Source organism: Mesocricetus auratus, unplaced genomic scaffold (genome assembly GCF_017639785.1).
Source record: "Mesocricetus auratus isolate SY011 unplaced genomic scaffold, BCM_Maur_2.0 Super-Scaffold_100003, whole genome shotgun sequence".
In the NCBI taxonomy this organism is placed as follows: domain Eukaryota; kingdom Metazoa; phylum Chordata; class Mammalia; order Rodentia; family Cricetidae; genus Mesocricetus; species Mesocricetus auratus.
Window position 1 is genome coordinate 5,759,969 of NW_024429188.1, and position 25,604 is coordinate 5,785,572.

At 39.2% G+C, this 25,604-nt stretch overlaps 1 long non-coding RNA gene across 1 annotated transcript; it reads left to right on the plus strand.

Annotated features, from left to right (window-relative positions):
- Positions 1 to 2,318: 2,318 nt before the first annotated feature.
- Positions 2,319 to 16,859, plus strand: LOC110339379. Its single transcript, XR_005876682.1, has 3 exons — positions 2,319 to 2,368; positions 15,853 to 15,989; positions 16,482 to 16,859. It is a non-coding gene; the product is annotated as an uncharacterized LOC110339379 (long non-coding RNA).
- Positions 16,860 to 25,604: the final 8,745 nt, after the last annotated feature.

The window sequence follows — 25,604 nt, forward strand, 5'->3', positions numbered from 1 at the left end:
CCTCCTATCTAGGTTTTCTATAGGCTCAACAGTACTTTATTGACAAATAACAGGACTTCCCCAACATCTCCTCTTTTCTGTTTAAACAAAAGAAAGGTCTTAATTTTAACATAGTCAAATTGTATATAACAGAACAGTTATCAAATAAGAACATAGTTACAATATTTTAGCAAGATTTAAAGAAAATATGATCCATCCCATCCTTGTGAGTCCTAAGTTCTATATGTAGCTTATCTTTTATCATAACTAAGCAAAACTATAATTATAACTATCTGTCTTCAACTCCATCAAAGACCACAGAAGGATAATATATAAACACTAGGATTGACAGAGGTATCTTACTGCCTGGACAGTCACCCGAAGTTCCTCTGTAATGTTGGGGCATCCATCTTCAGCCCATAGGCCACAATGTGTCTGGAACACTTCTCAGCAAAGCAGGAAATTTCAAACTGTCCATCTGCATTGGCAGTCTGTCAGTCATTTGTCTTTATCCTGCAGAATGTCTCCTAGACTCTTCCATGAAGCAGGAACCCTGTAAGACTGAGTTCAGCAGTCACTTTTCTGTGGGTCCTGCATGTCCAGATTATATAACAACAGTCAAACAGTCTAGGCAAGAGCAGTTTCTTGCCCAAATGGCTAATATTGCCACGTTGAAAGCAAACTCCATAACGAGTTTCTTCGATGCCCATTTTCCTCTCAGACATAATTGGTGCTGCCAGGAGCAGACATTTCTCATTGTCAAGAAAAACCCTAAACCATTTAAAATGCCATTTTCTGATGGTCTTTGAGAGGTTTGAAGACTATCTGTCTCAAATACATCTCTATATATCTAGAAAACCTAACTTACCTAACTATAAGATCTGACTCTTATAAGTAACTATCTATAGCCTGTATTCAATTATGCATTACATTGTAAAAGATCAGTATAAGCACAATACTTAATCAAGAGGAGAAATATAAGCATCACAAAATTGACCTTGAATTTGTATCAATAAATTAAAAACAATACCCATACCATAATTCCCCTTTTTACCATTAAAAAAGATTGGCTGTGATCACTAGCCAATTATAAACAATCCCATTTAAATGAAAACAAAGATTTATAAACAAGATGGGAATTGGGACGTCGCTCATTCCAAACTGCTTCCTGCTGGAAGGGGGCGCTGTTTTTACCATGGAGATCATGACAAAACTCAGAAACCTGTATAAGTCCGTATTTTCGGGGTCTGTAAGGCTGTATCATCTTAGCTGTCTCAGTCGTTGAAACACCTGGTCCACTGCTTCCGGGGGTCTTGGTTCGTGAAACCACAGAAACATGGAAGGAATTCTCAGCTTTTCATTTTCTGTAGAAACATAAATAAAAACTCCTTTTCCGAGTAACATATCCTTATGCTTAAATTTTGAAGTCAAGGTATTTTCAAAAGATATAAGTTGTATTAATTTAGCAGCATTTATAAGCAAGTGTACTTTAGTAGCAGTTCCTTCTTGAGCAAGCAAAAAACTGAAAAACATAATAGCGTACAGTATCCAGACTCTCTGTGTATTTTCCATCTTTACGTGGCTTATTTATTTATTTATTATTACTTTATTTATTTTACTTTTATTTATTTTTCTCTGAGACAGGGTTTCTTTGGAAACCTGCCTGCCTCTGCCTCTGGAGCAATCCTACCGGCGTGCGCCACCACAACGCCGGCTTTTGTATTTATTTACCACTTTGCCGTTTCATTTTCTCTCTCAATCTCACGTATATTTTTAAACACACTGTAAACCTTTAAAAGTTTTGTTCATCCAAGTCTGACTTTACTGTAAATCTTTATGTTTTTCTGGCCACGTGTCTTATCTGTAAAACCGCGGCTGTTTTAAACTGCCGTTTCAAGATGGCGGGCGTAAGCGTGACTCCAGCTTACCGCCTCAGTCCATGCTGACCTCCAGCAAAAGCTGCCACTTCCAGCTGTACGTACACACCTATCAATCATTAGCAGAGTCTCTTAAAACAACCTTGTTGGGTTTTTTTTTTTCTTTTTCTTTTTATGCTGAGTCAGGAAGACTCCGGTAAACGAGCCATGTGAATCTCGGCTTGTCGCTAGCAAAACAGAGCACACCTGAGAAAATGCTGCTACCAAAATCTATGCTTCTCTCCGTTCTTCTGTTTCTAAAATTCCTTTAAAGCTTTTGTTGTTTTGCGTGGAAATTCAATCCCGCTTCTGACAACCATTATCACTAGCCAGGCCCACTTTTGGGCATGGCTAGGGGGCGTTACGGGGGAAGGCATAAAAGACAGCGCACAGGAAATCTCGCTCTCTTTTCCTGGAGTTCGGCTTCCGGTCCGGCAGCTAACTGAAAACTGCTCCTCTGGGTTTGGTATCTTGTGAGTAATTTTCTACATTAAATACTTAGCTTTACTGTCAGTAATTGTGTGTCGCGTATTGTTACAGCGTCCGTTAAAGCCTACACCATATAGATGTTCTCTGTTAAGATTTCATTCTGACATGTCAACAGCAAGTTTGCCTGATAAAACTGAAATATGAGATTGCTGGGAAATTCCTGGAAATCCTTACCTCTCTACTGGAGTGAATGACACAAAACATAGCCTTCAGGATTCAAGTCTTTAGAGAGAGATGGTTAATCAGGGTCGAAAAGGGGGCAACTGAGTCTTGGAGTACTTTTCAAAGGAAATCTTTTATATGTAAGAGTGATTCATGAATGAAGAATATGAAGTAAGGAGCATAACAGTTATTTTAAATATTTTACATTTAACTCTCTCTCCAACTATGTGTGTATGAGTATTCATGCAAGTCTCTCTCTCTTTGATCTTTGATCCATTTGGAATTAACTTTTGTGCAAGGCCATAGATGCGGATCTATCTGTAGGCCAATACCCAGGTATGGCAGCACCATTTGTTGAAGATGCTTTCTTTTTTCCATTGTATAATTTTAGCTTCTTTGCCAAAAATCAAGTGTTCATAGGTGTGTGGGTTAAAATCAGGGTTTTCAATTCAGTTCTATTGGTCTACCTGTCTGTATTTGTGCCAATACCAAGCTGTTTTCAGGACTATATATCTATAATAGAGCTTGGAGTCAGGTATGGTGATGCCTCCTGAAGTTCCTTTATTGTATAGGGTTGTTTTGGCTATCCTGGGTCTTTGTTAAATTGATTCTTCTCAATGTTTTCCTGGTTTGTACTTTATTGAGTTCAGCCCTCAATTTTATTATTATCTGGAGGCTCCTCCTCCAGTGTGAGTTTGCTTCTTTTTGTTCTATAACGTTCAGTTGTGTTGTTAATTCTCTAATGTGACTATTCTGCAGTTTCTTCATGAGGGCATTTGGTGCTATGAACTTTCCTCTTAGCACTACTTTCAAAGTGTCCCATATGTTTGGGTAAGTTGTGTTTTCATTCTAATCGAATTCTAGGAAGACTTTAATTTCTTTTATAATTTCTTCTTTGACCCATGAGTGGTGCAATTGCTCATTATTCAATTTCCATGAGTTTGTAAGGTTTCTACAATCTGTGTTGTTGTTGAACTCTAACTTTAAAGCATCGTGATATGAAAAGATACATGGAGTTATTACAATTTTTTGTACCTGTTGAAGTCTGCTATGTTGCAAAGTATGTGGTCAATTTTGAAAAGGTGCTGAGAAGAAGGTATATTCTTTTGTGTTTGGATGGAAGGTTCTATAGATGTCTGTTAATCCCAATAGGATCATAACTTCTATTAGTTCCTTTATTATGTGTCTGTCTGGAAATCCTGTCTAGTGGTGACAGTGGGGTTTTGAACTCTCCCACTATAAGTGTGTGAAGTTTTATGTGTGGTTTGAATTTTAGTAATGTTTCTGTTACGAATGCTGATTCCTTTGTGTTTGGGGCATAGGTGCTCAGAATCAAGAGTTCATCTTGGTGGATTTCTCCTTTGATGAATGTGAAATGACCTCCTTCATCTCTTTTGATTTATTTCAGTTTAAAATCTAGTGTGCTAGATACTAGGATTGCTACCCCTGCTTGTTTTTTGGGTCCGTTTGATTGAAAAATCTTTTCCCAATGATTAACTCTGAGGGAACACCTGTCTTTGAAGCTGAGGTGTGTTCCTTGTATGCAGCAGAAGGATGCATTCTGTCTTCAAATCCATTCTGTTTGACTATAAATTTTTATGGGCTAGTTAAGGCCATTATTATTGTTGGATATTAATGACATTTGATTGCTCATTCTTGTTTGTTTTGGAATGGCTGATATTGGTGTGATTGTTTGTGGATTAACATTCGTTTTCTCTTTTGTGTGTTGGTAAAATGGTATTATTTATTACCTATGATTTTCTAGTTGCAGTTAACTTCCTTGGACTGGAGTTCTTCTTCCAGAACTTTCTGTATGGCTGGGTTAGTGGATATGTATTGTTTAAATCTGGTTTTGTCATGGAATATCTTATTTTCTCCATCTATAGTGATGGAAATCTTTGGTAGGTATAGTAGTCTGGGATGGCATCCGTGGTCTCTTAGTGTTGACATAATATCTATCCAGGACCTTCTGGCTTTCAGTTTCCATGGAGAAGTCTGGTGTAACTCTGGTAGGTTTGTATTTATTTGACCTTTTAACTTAGCTGTTCTAAGTATTCTTTCTTGATTCTGTATGCTTGGGATCTTGATTATTATGTGGTGAGGAGACTTTTTGTGTTCTACTCTATCTGATGTTCTGTAAGCTTCTTGTACCTTCATTGGCATGTCTTTCTCTAGGTTGGGGAAGTTTTCTTCTATGATGTTGTTGAATAAGTTTTCTCCCCCTTTGAGTTGGGTTTCTTCGCCTTCTTCTATACCTATTATTCTTAGGTTTGGTCTTTTCATGGTGTCCCATATTTCCTGGATATGTTGTGTTAGGGATTTGTTGAACTTAAGATATTCTTTGGTTGATGAATCTATTTTTCCTAGTGTGTCTTTAACATGTGAGATTCTCTTGTATTCTGTTGGTTATACTTGCATCTGTAATACCTGACTATTTCCACAGCTTTTCTATTCCAGCATTCTTTCAGACTGTGTTTTCTTTATTGTTTCCATGTCAGCTTTCAACCCTTGCACTGTTTGAATTGTTTCTTGTAATTTTTGCTTCGTGTTTTCCTCCCTTTCTTGCATTTGTTGGATTTTTTCGATTGTTTTTTCTTCCATTTATTTAGTGGATTTTCTCATATCCTCTTTGAGGGCCTCTATCATATTCATGAAGGTGTTTTTAAGTTCATTCCCTTCTGCTTCATCCACATTAGAGTGTTCAGTTCCTCCTGCTTTAGAATCTCTAGACTCTGGTGGTATCATATTTGTTTTTCTGTTGCTGAGTGTGTTCTTATACTACCTCTTTCCCATCACTTCCTCCAGTGTGTGTATAAAGAGCCTCTTCCTCTCCTGGTGGGTAGTAGACCAGGGTTGCCTTTCGGTGGGTGCGAGCAAATCCAATACTCTCTGTCCCCTGCTCTCTGTCCTCTCCCCTCTGCCCTGAGTGTGGGCAGGAATAGACTGACTCTCTCTGCAGGCTCCTAATCACTTGGTAGTCCATCAAGGGGCGAGTCAAACTGGCTGTGGTCCCCAGGCCAGGGGATCTGAGAGAGGGCGAGCAGAAGGAATTCGGGTCTAAGATGGGAATCCGGAGCTCACCTCTGCCCTATGCCCTGAGTGTAGGCAGAAGTAGACCCGCTCTCTCTGCAAGCTCCTAGTCTCTTGATCATCCATCCAGGGGTGAGTTGAACTGGATGTGGTCCCCAGGCCAGGGGATCCAAGAAAGGGTGAGTGGGAGGAAATCTGATCTAAAATGGGGACCCGGAGCTCACCTCTGCCCTCTGCCCTTAATCAATGTACCACATTTTCTCTATCCACTCTTCAGTTGTAGGGCGCCTAGCTTGCTTCCAGTATCTGGCTATTATAAATAATGCTGCTATTAACATAGTGGAACAGACATCCTTGTTGTATGAATGGGCATCTTTTGGGTATATGCCTAAGAGTAGAAATGCTGGGTCTTGTGGTAAACTGATTCCCATTTTCCTGAGGAATCTCCATACTGATTTCCAAAGTGGCTGTAGAAGTTTGCACTCCCACCAGCAGTGGAGGAGTGTTCCCTTTTCTCCACATCCTCTCCAGCATAAACTGTCATTAGTGTTTTTTTTTTATTTTAGCCATTCTGACAGGAATAAGATGACATCTCAGAGTTGTTTTGATTTGCATTTACCTAATTGCTAAGGATGTTGAGCACTTCCTTAAGTGTCTCTCAGCCACATTAGACCCCTCTATTGAGAATTCTCTATTTAGTTCTGTACCCCACTTTTTAATTGGATCCTTTGGTGTTTTGGAAACTTGCTTCTTGAGTTCTTTGTAAAATTTGACGATCAGCCCTCTGTCAGATGTGGGGTTGTGAATATCTTTTCCCACTCTGTGGGCTGCCTTTTTGTCTTGTTCACTATGAAAGACATGGTTCTTAAGCAATAGATATTCATCATCTCTCAGGCAAAGTGGTAAATCTTCATTTTTATTGTAACAGTTGCTTTGGTTTGCTTTTTGGCACAGAATGACTATGAGTAAAATGGCCTTAAACAGTAATAGTAAAATAAATCCATAGTATCAATAATAGTAACAGATATGATGCTCTTAATTACTCGTTTAATTTTAAGAACTCAGAAAATATCATCAATAAGATTAATTCTAATAGATGAAGAATACAAAGAAATGAAACTAGGCACCAGGGTCAAAGGGCAAATAAGTTTCAGGGACCTAGCTATAGTCTGTCTTTCTCAACTGCTTAATATTTACCATCTGAAAGGCCTTGGAAAAGCATTCTCCTTGCAGTTAAGATGTATTGTCCTGTTAAGTCATCTTTCTGTTGTCCTAATGACATTCCTGAAACAAGCACACTGTACTTAAAAAGGTTTTATTTTGCATACAGTTTCAGAGGTTTCTTCCATGATCACTTGGCCCATTGGTTTTGGGACCTGTGATAAGGTATTAGTTCATGATGGGAGCATAGTATAGTAGAAAGAAAGTCACGTATGATGATGAAGAAGAAAACAGAATAAGTAAAAGACTGGCATCAGATAATTCCCCCTAGGGCATGCCTCCACTTAACTTCCTTCCAATAGGTACACTTATCATAAAGATCATACCATCTTTCAATAACACCATGAGCCAGCATCAAGCCTTAATGCAAGAACCTTTGGTAAGTGCTCATGATAAAAACTATATTATCTATAAATGTATCTCAATGTCACAGGACATACTGACTCTTAACAAAGTATACTTTAACTCATTCAAAACATATTTAGTGGGCACATACTATATTTCAGTAAGTAGAGGTACAGCTTGGAAACAAGGTAAATTTGTCATTTCAACATTTTATATTCCATTTGACTTTACACACCTGGAAAGGTAGCTATAAACAGGAAAAATGCAGAGATTAATAAACAACACGGTGGCTTAGAGCAGCAAGTGTTAGGAAATAGAAAGTGTCAGTGTGGAGTGTGGTGTTGGACTTTTAGATCATGGGCTTCTGTAAAGCTTCCTGTGACCACATTTTGCTCAAAGACCATATTAAAGGAATACTAAGTACGACTTGAATGTGGCTCCAATGGGCATTAGGGCAATGGTGGCACACACTTTGGGAGAAGCCTGAGGTACAGAGTCTGAAGTTACAGGTTCAAGAAGGCAAGAAAGTTGTTTATGAAATCACATTTCCCTCAAATGTCTAGGGAATATGTCCTAGAGCGTGGTGTATCTGTGATGTACCAGTGACATTTTATTGACATCAGTGCAATGGCTGTGATTATTCCAAATGACTCAACTTTCTCATTCCCTTGACTGTATGAGGAAAAAATACCATGTTGATAAAATTGCCAAGGGAGAAGTTGGCTTTACTAAAAGCAAAAAGTGTAGACTTTATTTTAAGATACCTATTCCATTTTGCTATAGTAATTAATTAATGGTGTCTACTTTTCAATCATTAATAAATGATTATAGGATAATTTTCATTTGATAAACCTGTCATTAAAACTAATGCCACCCTAAGCTTCCATACTCTGCCTATTAATAAAACTATGGATTAATATCATATATAGCCAGTGTCTTTCTATAGACACTACACTTTAGAAGAGATCCTGTAACCAGTTGCCTGCTGGTCACACAAAGGAGCACTGTTCCCCCTTCGTAGAGGACTTCTATGGGTACAAATATCCAAAAGCAGACTCAAGGCTGAAAAAGGCACTTGTCGTTCGATTTAGACTTCCTGTGGCATTCTGAACAAAAAGCACAGACCTCAAATGATGTTGTTAGTGCTTAGGTCCCAAGGGTCACCAACTATGAAAACTCAATTGATGCACTTAAAAGCTAGACCATCAGAAATCTTGGTGTTCTAGACACCCTGGCTCCAGCTCAATCTATGAAACTTTAAGTGGTATTTGCTAAAAGTATGGGAAAACCATATCCTCTCTTTATCCATGTGGAATATCACTGTACATCTTGTAGCATCTCACAAGATCAGCTTGAACAGGACAAGCAGCCAGTACTCTGTGTGCAAATATTTCTAATTCACCAAAGAAAAGAGTTTTACTTGAGTCTTAAAGAAAGCAAGCCCCCATGTAAGGAAAGGTACACAAAGCTTGTAATCTTTAGCTGCAAAAGCAGGAACCTAAAAGACCCAAAAGAAACAAAAATAGATCTCCAGGTTTTTTTAATTTTATTCAAACAAAATCTGAAACAAAGTTTCTTCTTGCTGATAGATTTCAAAATCATCAAAGACTAGCAAGATAGCTAAAGAGAATTCAACAAAGGCCCCTGATATCTCTTCAGGGATGGCAATGGAAATGACTGTGATTAAAAACAGCACACTTCGATTAAAAAACAGACTAGAATTTAATCAGTCTCTCTCTCTCCCCACCTCTGGTAACTTGATAATTGCTCTTCAGTTCTCTATTACACATTAGATGATGTGGTAGATGCCTTTGGTCATGGTTTGGGTAAAGTGTAAGGTGAATCTTCCAGAAAATTTTGGCAACTTGTTTTCAGTAAACAAGTTCTATTCAGGGCCAAAATCTTGTCAAGGACAGTTCTATGCTGACCCTGATTCAACTGTAGATCAATTTCTGTTCCTTTGTCTGCTTTTACATCCCAACCAAAGATTCTCCTCCCTCCTGTCTTACTCTTCCCCACCCCCTTCCACTCCTTCTCCTCTCCTTCTCTTCAAAAACGATAAGGCCTCCCATGGATATCAATCAGCTGTGAGACTTAGGCACTTCCTCTTCTATTAAGACTTTCTGGGCCAATCAGGTTGAGGAATGGGTCCCAAAAGCAGGTAACAGAGTCAGAGACAGCCAGTGCCTGCTCCCACTGTTACAATTTCCGTTCTTTTAAAAAAATTATCTAATAGTGAGTGTGTGTGTGTGTGTGTGTGTGTGTGTGTGTGTGTGTGTGTGTGTGTGTGTAATGGCCCAGCAAGAGCATGCATGGATGGTTATATGCACATGAATGAAGGTGCCAACAGAGGTCAGAAGAGGATGTTGAGCACCTGAGAGCTGGCATTTCTACTTACTAGTGGGTAATCCAACTTACATGGATGCTGGTTACCAAATCCAGGTCCTCTTCAAAAAGCAATGTACTCTCTTAGCTGTTGACACATCCCTCCAGCCTAACCACACTACTGTCCTACTGAGCTCCTAAAACCATTCTCTATCCATAGAAGGTTCAATTCATATAATGTATTAAATTTCTTTTTTAAAGTTATATTCTTTTTTCAATATAAAGGAAATATAACAACAAATAAAAGGAGGAAAAAAGATTGTTCACAATTGCAGAGTACTTATTTTTGTGTTTAACTGTTTTCCTTCATTGTGAAATAGCCATGTGCATTTTACATTAAGCAAAAAAATGCTAACTGTTGAAAGCTTTCTATGGTATTTTTATATATTTCCAATTATTAGTTGACATAATAATTTATGGGGCATATTTATGTGGATGTGGTGTAACTTTGAAATGTAAATAAAATGTGTCAAGCCAGGGAGTTTAGTACATCACCTTAAACATTTATTAATTCTTTATCATTTATCAGATATTCAAAATCCTTTCCTAGCTATTTTCATGTATAAAATACATGACTATACATTAGGTACACACATGTGTACATGAACACACCCCCACACACACCCTATGCACACATATATGACATATATGTATTTGTAATTTTAAAAAAGGCATAAGAGAGAAGGACTCCATGTGACAGAGCTCACATGGAGGGTTATTTTAATTAGGAGAAAGGGAAGGAGAAAGGGGGTCAGGAGGGGAGAGACATGCCTCTGGGGACAGGAGTAGCAGAAGAAAAAAGAGGGGTGGGGAAGACAGAGAGACAGGCAGAGAAACAGAGAGAGAGAAAGAGATAAACAGACAGATATGAGAGGTGGGTAGGTCCCTTTTAAAAGGGAACAGAGTGAATGTGCACAGGTGGTGCAGCTGAGGATATATCCTGTTAGAATCCCAAAGACAGGCTTGTACAGATGCCTGAATACTAACATATATTACTAAATATCTGGTAAACAAATTTATATGTTGTTCTTTCTAAATTTTTTCTAATTAACAGAGATTCTCTGTCTCTGTCTCTCTGTCTCTGTCTCTCTCTCTGTCTCTCTCTCTCTCTCTCGCTTTCATTTTCTCCCAACTGTTTACCAACTCTAAGGAGCTTCCAAGGGGCTTTTGCATTAGCCCCACCCTCACCTTGAGTGACTGGGTTTTGTTGCTGTCCTCTCTTAACACATACAGGTCCCTGGACTTTAGGGTTAACATACTTATGGAAAGTAAATATTTTGGCTTGTTGGTTAGCTAATAACATAAGGATTACGAGCATTTAGTTTTCTGGTCATGATTCAGACTCCATTTTACAATTTATGCCTGAGTCTTCAGTGTTATGTGGTGGTTCTAGACTTGCCAAAATTGGGCAGGATTCCAGAGATCACAAGAGTCAACATGCTTGTTGAATATTCACTTGCTTTTTCATTCTTTCAATGTTTAGTCTTCTGGGTATTAAGGGGTAAGCCAATGGGAACCAATTCCTTGTTCTTATTATAAATGAATGCCCATCATTGACTAAAAGTGAAAGAGAAGTGTGATGTGAAAAATCAGAGAGATAAAAGTCAGGTGGTGAATGTCAACATTTGCTCCAGTCAGCTGTATCTTGGCCATTCCCTTCTTTTAAAGCATGTGAGGTTGATCCAGCCAACCCAAGAGAGGGTAAGTAGTTTCTGAACTCTCGTATAATTCCAGGAAGATCAAATAAGACACTGACATTATCATCTAGCCCTCTTGACAGACCTCCAGACTGGGAAAGTGCCCCAACTTCCTTCCACCATTGACACCTGTCTCATCTCACCCCTCCATCTGACACCTGTGTTTCCATTGATTCCGTTTCACATGCTAGTTACTGGTCCATGTTGCAGGCTGCCTCTTGACACTTAGACATAGCTCATAACTAACTGAGCTCTCCAGAACAAGAATCAGGCACAGCAGTGCCAACACCCAGCACCAATCACATGCATTTTGCTCCCAATATTATCAGACAAGTAAATAAAATATTCTTATTGTCTTCCACTCTGTTTTATGCCTGCCTTCTTATTTTAGATAGAGAAACATAAATCATTGTGTTCATTAAATAAAATGCTCAGTGGCTGGTAAAAAGTAGGTACTCAGTGAGGGTAAGTCATCTTTAGGGAAATTAAAGAACTTCTCTTGCCTATGCTTCGTCTCAAACATGGATGTGGTCTTGGTTTCTTAGTGCCTCATATGAGATGAGTGAATGAACATAAGAATACTCTGGAGAGCTTGCATCTATAACCTACTTCTTGCTTTCACTTTTAACCCTTCAAGTGTTTGACACATTAAGAGAGATAGAGGCACAAAATATGAAAACATGGGCTAAGTGACAGTACTAAGAACATGCCCTTGAAGCCTCCAGCTCATCTTTACCCTATGGATCCCTTCAGTTTGACTTACTTGCTGCTTATTTGTCAATTGATAAACAAGTGGGGAAAAATGTGTAAATACTAGAAATGCACTAATAATCATGGATTTATGCTTTATTTACCATGGATGTGTGACTTCTCATATGCCATGTCTTAAGGTACATCATCTGTGGAGACATTTACATAGTCAAAAATAATGAGAGGCCCCTGCTTGAGAGGGAAAGCTCAGATTGCTTGCATATCATTCTCTTCAGTGCCTGGGGGCCGTTACAAATGACAAAAAGAGTCCATACACCCATATGTTTTCAATTTTTACCCATGTTGTCTGAAAACCACCAAATCAGAATCATTTCTCTTCTTTTAAAATGTTCCACCCTGAGAAGAATGAGAGAGAACAGAACTGAAAAATCTTAATAACCTTAAAACGCAGGAGAGGAGCCAGTGCTGAGGTGCAAGCCTGCTATTGTGGCAAGTCTCTGTGGTGCACACCCACAGAAAGGCCTGTAGCCTGCCAAACTGCTTCTCTATGAGCAGATTGGCTAGAGAATGGTGTGGAGTCACTGGCACAAGGACAGTTCTCCATTTGCTTTCTCCTCCTCTTGAGGTGACCATTTCCCCAAGGTATGAGAACCAGGGAAATTCGCCATATTGAAATGAAAAGCAATGGGCCTGACTGACATTTTTATCAACCCAAATTTCTAAATGAGCTCTTTGGGAAGATAAAGACAGAATAAAGCAGGCAGTCACATTCAAAATTGCTTTCTTCATTATGAGCTGTAGAGTAGGTTTCAGAAAGCAATGATAAACTGGCTGAATTTACTAAGACAACACAGATTGTTTTGGAATTGGGTCAGGTCCAAAGAGGAAGATGGTATTTGTAACACCTGCCAGTAATTTAATCTCAGACACTTTCTGCCTCAGCATCCTCTTTAAGAGTGGCCCCACACCCACCCAGACCCACCATGGTGGACACTGTCCTAGGTGCTGAAGTTTTATAGGCCATTTCTTTCTTAAATGAGCTATTTCTGGAGGATAAAGGGTTGTGATAGAACACTCACTACAAATAAACCAAGTGGGACACTTAAAATTCTCCATGTTAACCAGGATTTCGGGAGTTGGGACTTTCTTACCTTAGAGCTGAAGAGTGAGAAACCATTGTGAGACAAGGATTTAAGAAAAGCAGGGGAGGAGATGAGAAATTATCAACCAGAATAGAAGGAAGTGATCCAAAGCAGTGTTGCTCATCACAAAGTCACTGTGCAATCTTCCCTTATATTATAAGTTAGGGAAAGAGTTTTTGTTGTCTCAACAGAAGTGAGTCCATAAACTAGATGTTGCCAGAAATCATACAACACACAGGACATCCTCACAACAGAGAATAATCAGACACAAAGGTTGAGAAGCCCTGGGTTAGAAAAAATATCTTCAGGAAGGCTCTATTCATAGCCATGACAAATTAGACCATATGTTTGTTCTTAGCTTCTCAGCAGAGTTACAGTCTGGCTGCCCTGTGTCCTATCAGCTCACATAATACAAATACTTTTAGGAACTGGAGAAGTAAGTAAGAAAAAGGGGTTAAAGCACATATTACCGACAGCTCATCAGAACCCTGTATGATGATGCCTTATCTATTTTTGATTGTTGATAACTGTTTCTTCTCAATTATTCTCAATCTCAGGTTTTTTTGTTTCCCATCATTGCTTCTAAGAAACACACGCAAGAAGGAGATACTATCAAAAATAATCAAAAGAAACCTCTCAGATTTCTAGAGTTGATAAAAGTATAATTACCCAAAGAAAGCAAATGAGAATAAAGACTCTAAGGTTTTATTTGAAAGCTGACATCACTTTGGCCATATTATCTGCATTCAGCTATTGATAAACAGATCCAGGTTTATACCTCCACTTGAATCTTATTACTAGAGGAATGAAAATGTGTTTTGAGGATTCTAACTGCCATTAAGAAGAGTATGTGGGAAGTGCTGAAACTGAAGACTAGTGACATGTCAGGTCTGGGTACTAAGAGTCAGGTAAAATCCCTGTTTCATATTTGCTATCTTGACAATCCATACAACTCTTAAACAAAGAGGAAGAAATCAGTTTTAGAAAATCTTCTTACAAAATGAATATCTAATATCCCAGTAATATATTTGGTTAATGTAATCTAGTGTATGCGCAGGCATTTGCTAAATGCTGACAGCATTGGATACCACTTAATCTAACTAGTGCATATTTATGAAATTAATGACATATTCTTACTATCCCTCCTAACTTTAACTATGGATGGTGGTATTTGATCCTCTAGGACTACATGGTTATTAAGCCCAGAATTAAATGTAAAACTAATCTCAAATTTTGGAGAAGTGATGTAGGAGACCAAACTGTACAGTCAATGTAGGAACTTAATGAGAACAAATTGAAACAAGCAAAAAAGATTCAGGTACTTTTCCTTTCATATCAATTTATGTTTCATTTTTCAGTGGCTCATGACCATTTACATAATAAAAAAGGTTACAAATTCCAAAATTGTGTCATCGCATATGTGTGTTCCATGTCCAGATGAATATATCTACTTAAGGTGACATGTCTTGTTCTAAATGTCTGGCTTGCAACACATATGGATGTTAGAGGAAACTGATTTCCCTTGTTTCCTTAGTGAGGACGATGAGTTTTAATATATGGTTATTTAAAAACATTATGATAAATTATAGGTCCCAACTCTTTGTAATGGTGTCAGCAACAGTTATGGGCAGCAAGTGACTATGATGGCATTTTCTTAAGCATGACATGATTTTCTTATTTATAAAAATCCAATCACAAAGACAGGACAATGCTTTCATATTCCAGTAGTGAGCTAAAGAGTCCTTACATCCTGTGTTGTGAATAAATGAAATGCTGAATATTCTTAAAATGTAATAGTAATATAAAAGTCAAACATCTCTGCAACATCAGGTGGAGGTTGAAATCTAGCTCTCTTGTAATAGAGACTATTAGAAAAGCATGTTATGTTCTAAATATTCAAGAATTACTGAGATAATTTTAGTTGTTTACAACTGCACAATAGTTCCTGTTTCTCTGAATTATTGTCCTATCAGTGATGGCCATATAATTCATCTTATGGAGGTGCTGTGGCTTTTTACAGGGGCTTATGAGACCATGTGTGACCTCGGTGTGATGTGTTTTTGTTTCCTTTGCTCCAGATATGAAAACACTGTATTGAACATCACCAATATTACCCTGTAGGTCACCCTAGAACTTGGTGTGTAACCCAGCCTGACCCTGAACTCACAGCAATGCTCCTGACTCAGTCTCCCAAGTGCTAATACTAATGGTATAAGCCACAGTATGAGACCCCTTAGAGAAAGAGATTGTATTTGTAGTTATCTACCCTGGACTACTTTCATGATATTGTGAAAGGTATGCAAGTCGCTTGTATGCTAAACTCCGTAGGTCCCAAGAATCGTAATGATTTCAGTGAAACTTCATTTTGCTTTTTGTTTGTTTGTTTTAGCAGGAGTTTAAAATGCATTTAGTTTTATTAGAGTTTCTTTCATAGTGCTCCAAAACACATCATCATGTTGAAAATGTATTCCTAATCATAGGACAAGAGTTTAAGAGGAAACTAGTTTGACATAGATGGAACTTTGTTCTAGATAATTAAGCCATTGACACTTGCCTTGATCTTTCAGGATCTGGCAAATTGAAGTATGTTCATGAAAACTGTGTCTTTAATAAAAAGAAAAAACATGTGAATGGTACTCTAGATGTATGATCAGGACAACGTAAAATGAAGTTCTTCTCAAGAAGAAAGAGGAGAAGGGATGCAGACTACAAACATGGAGAGCCACAGAAGAGACTTCCATCAAAATTAACTTGGCTTTCTTTCCTTTCCATCAGAATTGACACTGGAGCTGTTCCCTTGGGCTTTAGCTCTAGTTGCCCTAGGAGTTGTGCCCATTACCAGACTTTCAGAGAACTAGATGAAGCAAGAAACATTTGTGAGAGGAGAGAGGAAGAGGCTGTCTTAAGATCCTGTGAGTTCTACAAATGGCCAGTCCTCTCAAACCCCACTTTCCTGAGATCCTGTTTCATTTTGCAGACTTCCCTAACCCACCTGGGCATCCCAAGAACCCCAGTTTCCCACACACACCCTGATTAACACTCCCATTGAAAATGCATCCCTCCTTGTGATAAGGGTGACTGAGTCTACACTGTTTGGCATGCTCGAAACAACTACTCTTTAATAGGTGTGTGTACAGGCACCCACAAACATGGGGGTGGAGTGTAAATGTGGCTTGTAATATTCAGATTTAATCTGCACAATGTTTAATAGGTAAATCGTCAACTATGTCCTGGAATACTGACTGGGCTAAAGGAGTCTATATAATGTTTAAAATCATTCATCCGTTTCTTTTTCTTACACTGGGAGTATTTCCCTTGGGAGAGTATGGAAACACTAACAAGCAAGCACATCATTCTTTTGTTTTTAACATCTCTAAAATGGCAACTTTTTGCTTTGTTTAAAGGACTAGTCTGGTTATTAGAGGAACTACACATCCGTGGCTCCTAACAAGAGCATAATGTGAAATGATCAAGGCGGTGCCCGACTGGCTGATGACTTCATTCATTGTGTGCTGGCTCACTGACCCACAAATCTCCTTTGATATGCCAGGCAGGAGAAAGAGCTTGCAAGGATCAAGAGGAAAGCGGCCGCGATAAAGCCATCATGTGAAAAGAATCCCACGCATGAGTGGGAGGAGAGTGAGAGCATGGCAGCTGATAGAGACCTCGTCAGAGCCACAAGAATAACCCCGGGAAGCAGACAGCCGGGAACACCGAGGACGCAGTGGGCCAGACAGAGCCAGCAAGCAATCTTTGCTAAATTAAAGAAATCTCCATGGAAATTAGTATGAAATGTTTTATAATCTCCCGCTTTTCACTGCCGACAAGGGTCACTGGTTTACATTCCCTCTTATTTTGTTATTTCCCAGCCACTTCCCCGGCATCTTTATACCTGCTATTGGCCTCAGCTAGGCAGCACGTCCATAGTGCCGCCTGCTTCGGACTCTTAACACCCCTCAACCCTGCCACAGACAACAAAGGGCATTATGATTGTTGCCATTGTTCCTGCTGTCATTGTGAGCTCTACCTGCTAGTACAGATTACCTCAAACCTCCATCACCGCCTTGCAGGCTCTGCCTTTCCTAATTCCCAGCAATACTTCCATTGCTCTGCAGAATCCATCCCCAATCCAGATGCATGTCAGTGTAGTCTTTGTGGATACATTCTTTAGTAGTCAAGAGGATGGAGTGACACCCAGGGTGCTATACCGGGCAATTCATACCTGGCTGGAGAAGGGGAACAGAATTACAATGCTGAAGAGTATGTGGGAACTAGAGATGGTGTGTGTGTGTGTGTGTGTGTGTGTGTGTGTGTGTGTGTGTGTGCAGGTTTTGACTGAGTAGTCATGTGAGAAGATTATGTCCTCATGAGGCTATGTTCAGCACTACAACATTTTACAGAAATGATATTTTGTTTGCAATAGATGCCCAGATACGGATTGGTACACACTCTTCAATAGTTAGAAACCAACTGATATTAAATATCGAGTTGTGAAAAAATACTCTCTTGTTCATTAAATCCCTATATGGAGCCTTTATATCATGACTGAACATTTGTAAAGCACACTAACATACAAGGGGTGGGCAAAATGTTAAATGTATTCACATGCTAGATGACTTCATAGACACTGTCTCATTCTGTTGCCACACCATCTTATTTGTGGAGGATTGTCTGGAGTCGGACTCTTGAGCATCTTTTCATCTTTCTTCTAGTTCCTCAAATAGTTCGTTGCTCATGGACTAAGTCTTCTGTCACTATCAAGCACCTTGGAGTGAGTTCCATTTTTGTTCTGCAAGCCAGATTAATCTTCTGATCTCTGAGTTAACAGAGATCTGTTTCACCAAAGGAAAGCTGAAGAGAGTAAGGGAGCTCATCACACATCACACCTTAATTGGGAAGTGCTGATAAGACATGAATGATCTCCAATTTATGAAAGAAAAAAAAGACAAGGAGGTCAAGAGACATAAATCAGTTTGCCAAAGTCCCAAAGCTTCTCAGTTATCAGTAATTTAATTTGAGCACTTATGAATTGAAGTGTGAAATTTTAGTGTATATATATATATATGCAATATGTGTGGAAAAAATTAATATCCCCATTTCCGTTCCTTTTGTGTTTTAAACTTCAAGCTCCTTCTCATCTACTTATCCACAGAATGCATAATAATTTCTTGTGATAAGTTGCAGAGCTATCATCTTAAAGTTTATCAATCCCTGGCACCTATATGATACCACCACAGTGCTGGGAGGTACCAAGCTGTCAATTCAAAGCTGTCACCATGGTCAGGTTGAGCTTAGAGTAAGCAGAGCTTGAGATCATGCCTTAATACTTTCAATCATTCTTGGTTTTGTTAATGGCTTTAAATAGATTCATTTATGACATCTTATAGATTTCGGAGCCCTTGTAAGTGATACAGAAGTCACAGCACATGCTAAAGTGATATCTCAAATGTAAAACTGTTTTGTTTTCTCCTTGTTAATAGTTTCCAGGAAACATTCAATAGATGTGTATATCAGCTTTCCTGTAGCTCACAAAACATGTGTTTTTCTAGGCACAGAACATATATTTAATTAATGTTAACATTATATGTAAATAAAGTATAATTTTATATTGAAGGAAATTCATAATTTAAAGAATATGGAATATTTTATTTAAAATTGACATTCTTCAACAGAACTTTCTAATTTAGCCTCAGTTGAATATCTCCAATTTCCTACATGTATGTATGTGCATGTGTGTTCGTGAGTGTGTCATTGATTCTGGAAGGTGGATGGGGTGAGAATATTGGATATGTACTGTGATAGACTAATAACATGGTATAATAAAGGATGATGACGGAATTTTGATATTTCTATTGCAAATGAGAAATAAATTGGTTGTGGTTTATAGTGTTGCTGGTTGATAAATACCCATTTCTTTCAGGCAGAGACTTGAGTTAGATTTTTACCAAACGTAAGCTAAAGAGATCTTGATCTACTAATATTTTCTTTATAGTTAAGAAGTTTCCACAAAAATTTAAAACAAATCTTTGATATATTAACACCCACTAATGCAAAATGTCAGACCACTGATTTCATAAGAATGGCTAATCCAAGGACCAAACATTCCTGATTCTGGTTTATGATGTTGACCAAACATAATATTGCTGTGTATTTTAGGCATCCACACCTAATGTCTGACCTGAAGCACTTGTTTCTCCATCACCAAGAAAGTGTGTACTATGTGAGAATGGAGCTTATGCTAAAGAGTTCAATGCAGTGGAACAGCATTGAGAAACCAAAGGACAAAAAGCAAGGCTGACACATAAAGTGTGAAAAATAAATAATTAAAAACAATATGATGTTGAAAAATAATAACTGAGGTCATTATAAAACTAGAAATATGAGAGCACTCCTAGTGACATTCTAACATAAGAATTTAGGTGTAGCTATTGAGGTTTAGAAGCATAGTAAAAGCATTGCTAGACAGATTGTGACAGGCAGAATATATGCAAAAATAACTTAGTGAATAATACATAGGTATGAAGAAAGTGTCTATGAATGAGACTGAAACCAGATTTTACTGAATACTTACATACATACATCATATTTCTATTTAGTGTCAATCATTGGCAATTTCTCTCTCTCTTGCTCATTTTTTGTTTGTTTGTTTGTTTGAGACATGCCTCTTAAGTCAAAGACTGAACTGAAATTCCATGCAACTGAAGATGGTCTACCTGACAGCACCTACTAAGTGCTGGGATTACAAACATTCACAAGCATGCTCAATCAGCATGAGTGATTTCATTTTCAGAAACCGTTTCTGTTCTCCCATAGCCATCCTTAGGATCCAACAAGTCCTGTGTTCAGATATGGGTATCTTGTTCTAAACTTCCTTTTGTCTGTTTCCATGTGGTGAAAGAGTGCCTAACTGACTCCAGTTAATGTGATACCAGATGCCAAAAGTTGGGAGCTATATCTTGTTCTCAGGAAGCTAAATGAGGCCAGTTCAGCCCTCTCTATATAGATGAGCACAAAAAGAGTCGTATGAAAATCTGGTAACTGCCATCACAGGCCTCCCCTATGGTACCTAGATTTGGAGAATTAATTCACATTGAGCAAAGGGGTGAAAAGAAAGAAAGCTGCATCCCAATAACATTGTTTGTTCACCTTGACCCAACTCTTAGGTAAGATCAAGGCTTCTCTCTTGCTTTTTCAAAATATCTTATCAGCCAAAGTGAGATATGCTTTTGTAGGCACATGTATATGCATCTGAAATGATGGACACTGAACTTTGCCTCCCAAATCACATAAAGCTTTTTATTGTCTCTAGACACAATACATGCCATTTTAAACAAAAATATTGCTAAATGTTATTCCCAAGTCATAGGTCATTAAGTAAAATCTCAGCATTGCACACAGATTACCTCTCTATTATCCCGACAGACCCAAAGGTGACCGAATAATAAAGTTGATTTTCCGCTCTTCTTGGTTGCACAACAAAACAAGATGATACGTCCCTGTAGCTGAGACGCTACACATGATTGTTACATGTCATTGGAAAATCAGTCTTCAACTCAACAGGAACCACTCCCAGCTGACTAATGTTCATAGCATCCAGAAGATGTTATGCTGGCTGATGTAAGGCAAACGTCACAAGTGATCATACCCATGGCTGGACCCTGAATGGTATACTATGTTCCTGTCAGGCATGATGAGCCCACTGCTCTAATACTTGCAGTTCTGTTCCTGGGGCTAAACATTTGTTCTCCTCATTGGATCTGAGACCTGCTTTACAAAAGTGAGTGTATGTATGCTTGGTACTGTTAACACATTCAAAACCTGTTATTAACGTGGTCATTGTTCCTTGGAAGTGCATGGGGAGGACTTACTCTAATTCTACTAAATGATCATGTTCTTAATCTTCCTTCCATATATTCATGTTTGCATGCACAGGTCTGCACTGCTCTCCACAGTGGTTTGAGGAACCTGTACTTTCAATGAGTAGTGTTCAATGTAGAAACACGTAACTATTCTAAGTGCTGACACTAGGCAACTGTGAGTGCTCAGCCACAGATGGGACATCTAAATCCACCTGCCCCTGCCATTAGGCTCAGGAAATATTGTAGATGAGGAGGCAGAAAGAATACAAGAGCCAGATTACATAAAGGAATGTTATTAAATACTGTCCCCTGGTTATGGTATGGCTGTTGCACAAGTGAACCATGGTAATTGTGGTTACCTTCACAAAACCTGAATTAACTAAAGCCAGGATAATCTCCTGGGATGTGCTGTTGTGACTGAACTTCTAGCATATGAACTATTGGAAGTTGATGACTGTTGGAGAAGGAAGAGTCACCACTTCTCTCTGGGGAGATGGGCCCTGGTCATCAGTGGATGACCCCAAGGTTCTGTGTACTTCAGAAGAACTAGCTGGACACAGTGAGTTAAATAGGTACATACTTATGCAATCAAAAGGAGGATATGAAGACTACACAGATATTTGTTGGGGAGTCCAGGGTAAAGTTGCAGGGAGAGATTTTAGGTAAAGATGATCAAGGAATAGTTTATCCATGCATGAAATATGAAAGAACACAAAAGAGTATTAAAAAGAGATTCTCATGTCAAGTGGTTCCTGATGGGGGAAGTCCTTCTGTGTATATATTGGCCAATAGGGAAGCAAGATAGGTGGGACTAGGAGACATGGAGGATTCTGGGAAATGGAGGCACAGTCAGTCACCTTGTAGGACATTGCATCCTTGCTGGGATAAGTCACATGGAACTCACCCTGGAAAACAATCTATTTTGTCACAGTGAAAATGATATGACCATTTTGAGGTTCCACAGACAATGAGGTCATATATATATATATATATATATATGTGTGTGTGTGTGTGTGTGTGTGTGTGTTTATGTATGTATGTATGTATATATTTCATTTACATATTTTACATTCTAATCCCAGTTACTAATCTCTCCCCTCTTACTGCTCCCCCAATCTCCCACTCATGCCCCCCTTTCGCTCTCAGACAAGACAGGCTTCCCATGGGGAGTCAACAAAGTCCATCCCATTACAACCTTGTGGCAGGACAAAGGACCTCTCCATATCTAGGTTGAGCAAGGTATCTTTTCTTAGAAAATGGGCTCCAAAAAGCCAGTTTGTGCACTATTGATAGATTCTGGTCCCACGTTCAGTGACCCCACACACTTCTCACCCCATTCACTGTCACCTGCATTCAGCAAGCCTAATGGGCCCTATGCAGGTTCCCCAGATGTCAGTCCAGAATCAGTGAGCTCCTACTAGCTTGGGTCAGGTGTCACTGTGGTTTTCCCATCCTGGTCTTGACCCTTTTGCTCTTATTATCCACTCCTCCATCTCTTCACTGGACTACATGATTTGAGACAAGTGGTTAGTTGTGAATCTCTGCATCTGCTTTCCTCAGATACCAGATGAGTATTCTATCATGAAAATTATGGTAATCTTCAATGTGATTACAGGGAAAAGCCAGTTCAAGCACCTTCTCCACTATTGCTTAGAGTTTTATCTGAGGTCATCCTTGTGTATTACTAGGAATTTCCCTATTGTCAGTTTTCCCACTAATCCTATAATGACTCCTATATTAATATAATCCTTTCCTTTCTCCCCCCTCTGCCCTTCCCCCAATTTGACCATCCTGTTCTCTCATGCTCACCTCCTCATTGCCCTTCCTTCTTCCTGTCTCCCCTTCCACAGACCTCCCTCTCATTCTCCTGATTTACTCAGATGGGCTTGTCTATTTCCTATTTCCCCTTACTAGGCAGAGCATTGCATATCTCTCTTAGGCTATTCTTTGTTACCCAGTTCCAAAGACATAGAGGCCATTCATGCTCACTTAATTTAGTGCTATATCCTCTGAGTGAATATATGGTGTGAGACATTTCACAATTTCCTAAGTTCTGTTCAGAAAGAGAGAGTGAGAGAGGGGGGAGGCAGAGGGGGAGAGAGAGAGAGAGAGAGAGAGAGAGAGAGAGAGAGAGAGAGAGAGAGAGAGAGAGAGAGAGGAAGATAAGGAGAGGGAGAGGTGCTTTCTGGAATATTTAGAATTCCTTTGTTCAACATCAGACTGTAGAATCTAACCAATGTTCAATTGTAGCACTTTTATGAAACTACCCTCCACATGCACCACATCAGGGCCACCAGCACATGAAAAATAACATCTGGGGCTCAGACACAAGAGCCAGACAGGTTTCCACAGACCTTTCTTCTTTTAGCACATGAAGGAAAGTCTGCCAACCTGCACACTCTCACTGAAAATCCATTGAGTGATGGGAATAGTGGCCAGAGCCTGTGTCCTTATCCACTGTATCTTTGCTTGTCACAAACAGGTTGAGAGAACCTTCAGGAAAGTCCTAATGTTGAGAAGGCTCTGATATAGAGAGCATGTCCCCTAAACTTTTGCTTCACGCCTGGATCCTGTAGAATGAGTCTGGTCATGTGGCAGTTTCCATGTGTAACCTGGCTCTCTCTCCAGCTAATCTAGGCAACCACCAGGATTCCATCCTTTCTGAAAAATCTCTTTTTCTCCCAGGTTATTGACTTCCTCTGGCACAGTGGTTTCTGGATAAAATTAACAACATACACCTCCAACAACGCCTCCTGTCCAGAGACCTCACGGGGCATCAAGCTGAGTCAAGACATTTAAGGAACACGGTTCTGCAACCTCTCATCAGAATAAATTAGAATGCTGCAGTGGGAGAATTTCTGTGTATTTCAAAATGGCTGGGCGAGGTTAGCACGGTGCAATCAGTCAGGTAAATCATGTGCACTGATGAAATGTGTTGCAACGGCATTACCATGACAACTCCAATCCATGCATAATTGGAGTCTCTCTTATACACCCAGCCTTTGTAACACACTTGAGTTTTTGAGAGCAGTAGCAACACTCCTAAGGCACTGAAAATGGCTTGAGAAGATTCTGCCTGCTCTGTTGTAAGTCTGAGAAATATATCCTGGTCTGCTCCTCCAATAAACAGCTCACCAGAGACAGTGAGTCAGATAGTGGAAACACACTGTGATGGAGGTTTCACTACTCAAGAAATGGATGATATTACTTAAAGGAATGCAATTAATTAAAAGAATACATCTCATAGTTGGGGTGCCAAGTAAAGTGTCTGGATCATAGTAGTGAGGACCTGAGGTAGGATCCCCAAGCACACTCAAAAGTGAGGCATAACAGGGAACGGCAAAATCCTAACCACAGACAAAGATCCAACATTAAACGCCATGGCATTTCTTCTAACAGGGCTTCATTTCACTGATCTCAAGACATATTAATTGTGTTGATAGTTTTACTGTTACTGGAATGTGCCACAGGCTAGGCAGTCTCTGTATCACTGGCCCACCCTGCCCCAAACAACTGTATTGTTTTGATGCTGTGAAATACCCTCTTCCTGAAAAAAAGGCTTGTTATACAACGAACAGTCATCCCTCCCAGCTTTACAACATCTCACAAGTCAAATATAGTGTTGAGTAGCTTAGACTTTATCACCATTAGGCAAGGATATGGATAAGGAACAAACATAATCTGTTCATATCTAGAATTTACACTTAAGCCACAACATTGGTATGCACTTCACTGACAGAATTACCAGTGCATTCCACAGGTCTGAAGGGCACACACAGGGACATTAAGGGAAGAAGGCTTCTTCATTGGAATGCAAAGGGTGCAGTTTCTAGACACAGGCTTCCTTTTAACAATCACATGGGTTCACATTGTCTCCATGATAGGTAGAGAGCAATATCTGTGCAGCATCTCCCTTGTGAGGAGCAGCCATGCCATTCATATCAGAATGAGAACAAGTCACATTCTCCTTCCTTCCCAATGCTAGTTACCGATTTGATATTGGCTTGTTTATTTATGTTGTTTCTTCTTTCATGTTTTAATGAAAACCGCACACTTTTCCAGGCTACCTAGCCTTTCAGAAAAAGGGGCCACATTTTAAAACCACATTTATCATGGAGAACAGAAAAGAGTGACTAAGAACCCAACATAATTGGATATACAAGCCATTAAGTATGAGGAGAAGTCGTCCTATTGCTTCTTAACATGAATTCGACAGGAGACTTGACAGGAAACACATCAAAGCATCATGAAAGACTTTTGAAGTTTGAGTGGTGGAGCAAAACTGCAAAAGAGTACAAACGCCCATTGACCTTTTACTGAAAATACAGACAAAAGGAAAGACTGCTTTGTATGAATGCAATTGCTTTTTATAAACATGGGATGAGGATCACCTAGGACATCATATCTAATATTTTCCTCTCTGCTGTAGGCTGTAGAAATGGGCCTCCTTCAATGTCTGGTTAATATGGGAGTAAAGACCTTCATACACTGTAAATTGCTCCTGGGAGAACTCGGTGACATTGAAGTTACATTCAGGGACCTTCTGGTTTGATCAGTTGTCTGACATGCATTCTGGATTGGAAGACAGAAGGAAGATGGCTATTAGGATATTGTCATCATTTCCTGTTCAGCTTTAAGAATACTGGCATCACACTCTCCAAAAGGCTT